The following is a 6385-nucleotide window of genomic DNA, read 5'->3' on the forward strand; positions in this document are numbered from 1 at the left end:
CTCCCATGTGCACCTGCACCTCCCGGAAGGGCATCATCCAGTGAGGAAGGAGCGCCCACCCCTCCCCCACCTGCATTTCTCCCCTTTGAGAAGTGAATGCATTGTCACTCAAGCACAGCCTAAGTTCCAGTGTTGTTTTTTTTTAATTTTTTAATTGTTATTATAAAGGTGATGTACAGAGGGGTGACAGTTTCATAAATCAGGTAGAATACATTTCTTTTTTTGGATGATATCACCCATTTCCTTGCTCTCTCCCAGTTTTATGCCTCCTGTCCCCACCCACACATTGTATAGTTCATTTTCAACATAGTGTCTAGTGACTTATTGCTGCTGCATTTGTTCACCCTCTGTCCCTCCATTTCTGTGCTCTCCCACCCCAAGTCCCAGCTTTCTTAATGACGCAGAACTTTTAAGTTTTCCCAAGAGAATTTTTAAAAAAGCAAATGAATTTAGTTTCCTTACTAACACTTCAGGGAACCTTAGCAACCCAGGAGGATGGCAGTTTGGAGCCCGGTAGAGGGAGGCTGGAATTCCTGCTTATTGAGCCTTAGGAGCCAAGGGAAATCATATGACTCCTTCGGACCTCAGTTTCCTCAATTGTGAGATGAAAGCAATGGGCTTCCTTCCACTGGAGTTGTAGTGAGGGAGAAGCAATATGGTAAGGGCTCAGCAGAAGACATTGCTTGTGGTAGGGTCTCTGCCTTTTATTTAAAAAAAGAAGTGACTCCACATGTGGAGATCAGGCCTGTATGTATCCAGGCATGCTGAATGCCTCCAGCAGGTAAGGTGTCTGGTCATCTTCCTCCCCTTGCTCTAAGCCCTGCTGTGGAGGATGCTTTAAATACCAGCAGTTACCCACCTCCAAGCCCTCAGGACCCATAGACTAGGAAAACGATGTTCCAGAGGGAGAGTCTTAATTTCTTCTTGAAGAGAAACCAGCCAGGCGTGGAGGTGTGGTTCAGAGATAGAGTGCTCACCTAGCAAGCATGAGGCCCCGAGTTCAAACCCTGAGGAAACAATGAGGCAAGGTTGGGTAGAATATTCCTCTTCAGATTTGGGGTCTTTCTTTCATTCTGCTGTCTCGGTTAACAGGGTAAAGGGAGCAGGTGGGGTTGGAATGCATGAAGTGCTGAAGGCCTGGGCTGATTCACGTTTTGAAATGTCTTTAAAAAGACACACACACACACACACACACACACACACACACACACACACACACCCCTTGCTATTTTTGGCCTAGTAAATCTAGCAAATAGTAAGCCCAGTCCACTGTTGGTTACGTTTCATATTAATGTATAACGTGAACAAACTTGAAGCAAATATTCAGGACACTGCCACCTACATTAAGACCTGAGAGGGTACAGCAGCTGAGCCACCCCCCCCCCCAAATCCCTGTCCAGCCCCTCAACCATAGCTGCTGTTCTAGCCTCTCACATGACAGGGTAGTTTTACCTGATTTTTTTTCTTGTTTCCATTTCCTGGAATTCATTTTGATAAATATTATTGTACGTGATTAGAGGCACTTAGGCCTTTGCCTTTGTGTTCCTTCCCTCAGAGGGTCCTCCTTCGGTTGACCTGATTTTGATCAATGCACGTTGGCTGAATGAACTGAGGAGATTCATGAGCAAAGGTGGTGATGAGCGAAGGTGCCTAGGGTTCTGCCATCAGCCACCGGACTCCAGGCTTAAGCTGATGCGCATCCACAGGCAGTCATTTGAGCAAGGGGCCGAAAAGTCTGTTTTCTGACCTGTGCAATGAGGGCAGTGGGGTCTTATTCATGACCACAAAAGGATGTGGCTTGGCCCCTGGAAAGACACCCAGATCCACAGGGACTCTGATGATCTCAGGGGACACACACACACTGGTACATGTATATGAACAAGGCATGGTGGAGGGGAAGACCCACAGGCTATCTACTGCTCACGCCTAGACAGCGCCACAAAAACACACAAACCGGATGCTCGCAGACAGACGTAAACAGGCCCAGACACTCACTAATAGACCAAGACAGACATGCAGACCACCCCACACACACAGGGAGCCCAGCACACACAAACCCAGACGTGCGCACACACAAACGTTTGCAGCACCCAGACGCCCCCGCGTAGCCTGGCTGTGCCCCTTGCTCAGGCCCGGGCAGAGCCAAAGCTGATCGCTATCTTGTCTGTCAGCACCGCCACCCAGATAGAAAGGGCCCGGGAATGAGGCCCGAGGGTCCCACGCCCCCCCTGCACAGGAGCAGGTTTAGAAAGCAGGTCTGACGTTGGGCCAGAGATGGGGACTCTGTGGTGGAGGAAAGACATACAGATTCAGAGAGAGACCAGGCCTGACTTTGTGGTAAAGGAAAGACACACAGATTCAGAGAGAGACCATGCCTGGAAGGCAGAGACAGAAAGGGGGCACTGCTAGAGAGGCAGACAGACAGATGGCAAAGAGAAAGGACTGGAGTAGCAGAGATGGTGAAGAGGCCATGAGACAAAATGACAGAGACAGAGATAAAGAGACCGCGGCAGGCGTAGGGAGAGACAGCAAGGCAGAGAAGGAGACTTGGAGATGGAGGGAGGCCCTGAGACAGACTCAGAGGCCGAGGCTCCAAAAAACCAAGGGACTAAGCAGAGGAACCTGAGGCTGGTGAACAATGAGACCCAGAGAGGGCAAAGGTGAAATGAAAGTCAGCGAGCTGTCAGTCAACAGGGAAGCAGCCTGAGGAAGCCAGGATAGGCCAGAGTTCCTGGACCCTGACGAATGGGAGGGGAAAAGCGCTGTCATTTATCACTGCCCACCACAGCTCCGGGGACCTGTCTGGACCTCTGTGAATTTGGAGTGAAGCTGGAGGTCCTCTGACCTTGAGACCCATCGCCAGGCCCAGAAAGAACTAGGCAGTCTGAAGGGGCCAGGCTGGCCCTCATGGCCACTCCCCACCCTGCCATGTGTCCCTCTCCCTAAAGTGGGTTTGAAGCAGGGGATTCTCTAAGCATTCTAAGATCTCCACGCCAAAGAGGTTTGGGCAAGGCACTCAGCCATGCTGAGCCCCAGTATTTCCTTCTGTCAAATGGGACTAAGGAGTTATTAGAGGGGTGTCTGTGAAAGAATACGTGCCTGTTTGACCAGCGGTTTGGCTAAGTCTCAGGGGGAGCTATAGTGGAGGTAGGCATTGTCTGGAAAAGTTGGGGGAGACTGGAAAGAGATAATGTTTGGGTAGAGCTTTTTTTTTTAATTGGTCGTGGGGCTTGAACTCTGGGCCTGGACGCTGTCCCTCAGCTCTTCAGCTCAAGGCTAGCGCTCGACCCCTTGAGCCACAGCGCCACATCTGGCTTTTTCTACTTATATGGTGCTGAGGAATTGAACTCAGGGCTTCATGCAACAAGGCAAGCACTCTACCACTGAGCCATCTTCCCAGCGCCTGGGTAGAGCTCTTGACTGAATAAAAGCAGCTGGCTGGATGGAGAGTCAGTCCTTCCTGGCAGAGAACAGGCTGGGCACAGGCAAAAGGGTATAGAGGCTCGAGCAGGGAGTAGGTAAATGGCCAGAAATTCCCTGCAGAACGGGTGGCTTATCCCACAGAGGACCATGCGGAGACCACTTAGGGACTCTGGCAGCTGCACCCCCCTCCCGGGGAGACAGTAAGGCTGGGGGCTTCTTGTTCCTTCCTGTGGCAGTTCGCTCTGCTTCCTGGGCTCTCTGGGAGACAGCCATAGCTTGTCATTGTTCTGCACAAACAAGGCATGCCAGGGCCCTGGGAGCTCCGAAGGCCAGGGGTGTGGTTCCACCTGGAGGCCCAGAGTTCTTCCCAGGCCTCGGGGCCCGGCTTGCCAGCCTCTTCCACAGAGAAGGAAACCAGGGAGAAGCCACCTGCTTGTCACGGCACAGCCTGGGCCACTGACAGATCTTCTGCATGGCAACTGGGGCTCATGAAACCATTCTCCATCGTGCCAGGCACGGTGGCCAGGGTCAGGGGAAACGGCCAAGTTCAGACCCCTGCTAGGGTCCAACGAGGGTGACCCTGGAGACCAGGCTGCTAATGCAGGATGGTGTTTGGGGTGGGGTGGGATCAAGCAAGTGACTGTGAAGGGTTGGTAGAGGACAGAGGCTCGGTTTTACCACCAGTGACCCCGCAGTACCCATGTGGCCAGGACTAGGAAGCCGCGTGGGCACTCTAGCCAGGCTGCTTGTGACACCAGCTTTCCCAGATAGTCCTCTCTGGGGGAGCCCCACCAGGGGCATCTTACAAACCACTGAGGTTCATTCTCAGCATATGCAAAGTAAAGCTGAGTATGGCACACTCCCTTCTTGCTCGCTGTCTGGCTTCCATAGTGGGTCCCATTCAGTCGTTCTTGTGACAGCAGTTACAGACCCACCAGCTCCCCGCTGCCCTCTCTAGGATGAAGAGGGCGGTGGTGATGGCCGTCACCACCACCGGGAACTGACACTCATTTATTTATTTATTGATGGTCATGAAGCTTGTACTCAGGGCCTGGGCTTTGTCCTAGAGCAATTTTGCTCAAGACTAGCGCGCTACCACTTTGAGCCACTGCGCCACTTCCAGTTTTCTGGTAGTTAATTGGAGGTCAGAGTCTCATGGACTTTCCTGCCTGGGCTGGCTTTGAACTACGATCCTCAGTTCTCAGACTCCTCAGGAGCTAGGATTACAAGTGCTCAGCATACAAAGTAGAAGAGGACTTACCTCCCAGAATCCTTTGCGATGTGGGTCATCCTGTTGAAGGGCGCTGTTGGATGTCAGGTCCTGGGCTAGGTGCTGCGTCCCTGTCCTCATGGACCAGCATATATAGAAGCTAACAGAGGAGGTAAGTGTGAAGCGGTCACAACATAACTATTGAACAGTGCCTGTGCTAAGAACCACGAGCATACACACAGGAGAGAGAAAAGACAGCTTCCTGGAGAAAGGACTTGCTGACAGAATGGATAGAGTAGGTTTAACCTTGCAAGTGGGAGTTAGGTGGGTTAAAAAGAGTTCCAGCATGTTCAAAGGTCCTGAGGTCCAGCAAGTCCAAGTCACTGAAAGTTGGTCAGTGTGGCCAGGCCTCTCATCGCAAGGGCCAGGTGGTGGTAGGCAGGGCATACTCATGCCTGAGTTTTAGTTCCAAGAGCACCAGGCATCTGGGATGAATGAGTCAGGGTAGAAGTGGAGGGAAATTGTCGGGGTGAGGGGTGGTCTTTAAGTCTGCTAGGTAATGGGACATCTGGCTGCCGGAGGGGATCTGCTTATCACGTGAGGAAGGAGAGCTAGAAGTGGTCAGGTCTACACTGTGGAGGGGACGGTGGGATCTTTCCCCACCCTGGCCAGGGGAGGAGGAAGCTGATCAGGGAGAGATCTGGAGTTTGGACCTAGTCCTGGGGCTAGAACACAGAGACCAGGCACTGTCCCTGAGCATTTTTTGCTCAAGGCTGGTGCTCTACCACTTGAGCCACACAATACCACTTCTGGCTTTTTGGTGGTTAATTGGAGATAAGTTGGCTCCCGCCAGGGGCCCCTGTTGGACCTGGGATTTAAAGGCCGCTGGTCAGGTCCTTTCCTTCAGTGCCCAGTGGGGGAGGCTTGGAAGGGACCCGGGGCGTTCCCCAGCTGCTTTTCTTCTCTGCATTTCACGTTGGTCCCAAGGCTGGCATTTGACACTGGGCCGTACGTTATAGACCCTTCCCACTCTGGAACAAGGACTTGGGACCCGCCTATCTCTGGGCTTCAAGCCAGCCAGGTACACCGAACTCAGTGCTCTGCATGCTGGGTGGGCTCTCCGCCTGGGGGTTCTGCCCCTCCTCTCCCCCTTGAAAACTCCTGCCCAAATGCCCCCTCCTCTCTGGAACTTTCCTTGCTTAGCTGCACCCTACCCCCTCTAGCCTTGGGCTGGCCTGGGCTTGTCTGCTTCCCCAAGCCAACACACAAGGCTGGGCACAGAGCTTCAGGTCACAGTGTGTGTATGTGGGGGTGGGGGGTGGGGAGGGTCAGGTTAGGGAGAGGTCCATAGAGCCCCCCCCTCTTTCCTGCCACTGTGAGCTCTATAATTTAGTGTCTCTTCGTCTTCCTTAATAAGCATTTCTGAAGTCCAAGAGAACAAATGTCAGCCAGGACATTCTCTGTCTTTTGACAGTGTAGGGCTTTGGTGCTGTCTTACTGCTATGGGACCCTGGGTAAATTACTTAACCTCTCTGTTTTTGATATTTGTAACATGTCAAACCGAGGCAGCAACCCCTACTTGTTCAAGTTTGGAGGACCCTGAACGGTGCAACGCCTGCAGCCGTGGTGACCAGCAGGGCGCTGGCACAGGGTGGGGGGCTCTGGTCCTGGAAGCCCCAGGCTTCCAGTCGCCAGGCCGGGCGGCGAGCTGGGCCGGCCGGGCGGGGTGGGCTTCGGGGCGGTTCCGGGCCG

The sequence above is a fragment of the Dipodomys ordii genome, unplaced genomic scaffold (genome assembly GCF_000151885.1).
Source record: "Dipodomys ordii isolate 6190 unplaced genomic scaffold, Dord_2.0 Scaffold55, whole genome shotgun sequence".
Taxonomy (NCBI): domain Eukaryota; kingdom Metazoa; phylum Chordata; class Mammalia; order Rodentia; family Heteromyidae; genus Dipodomys; species Dipodomys ordii.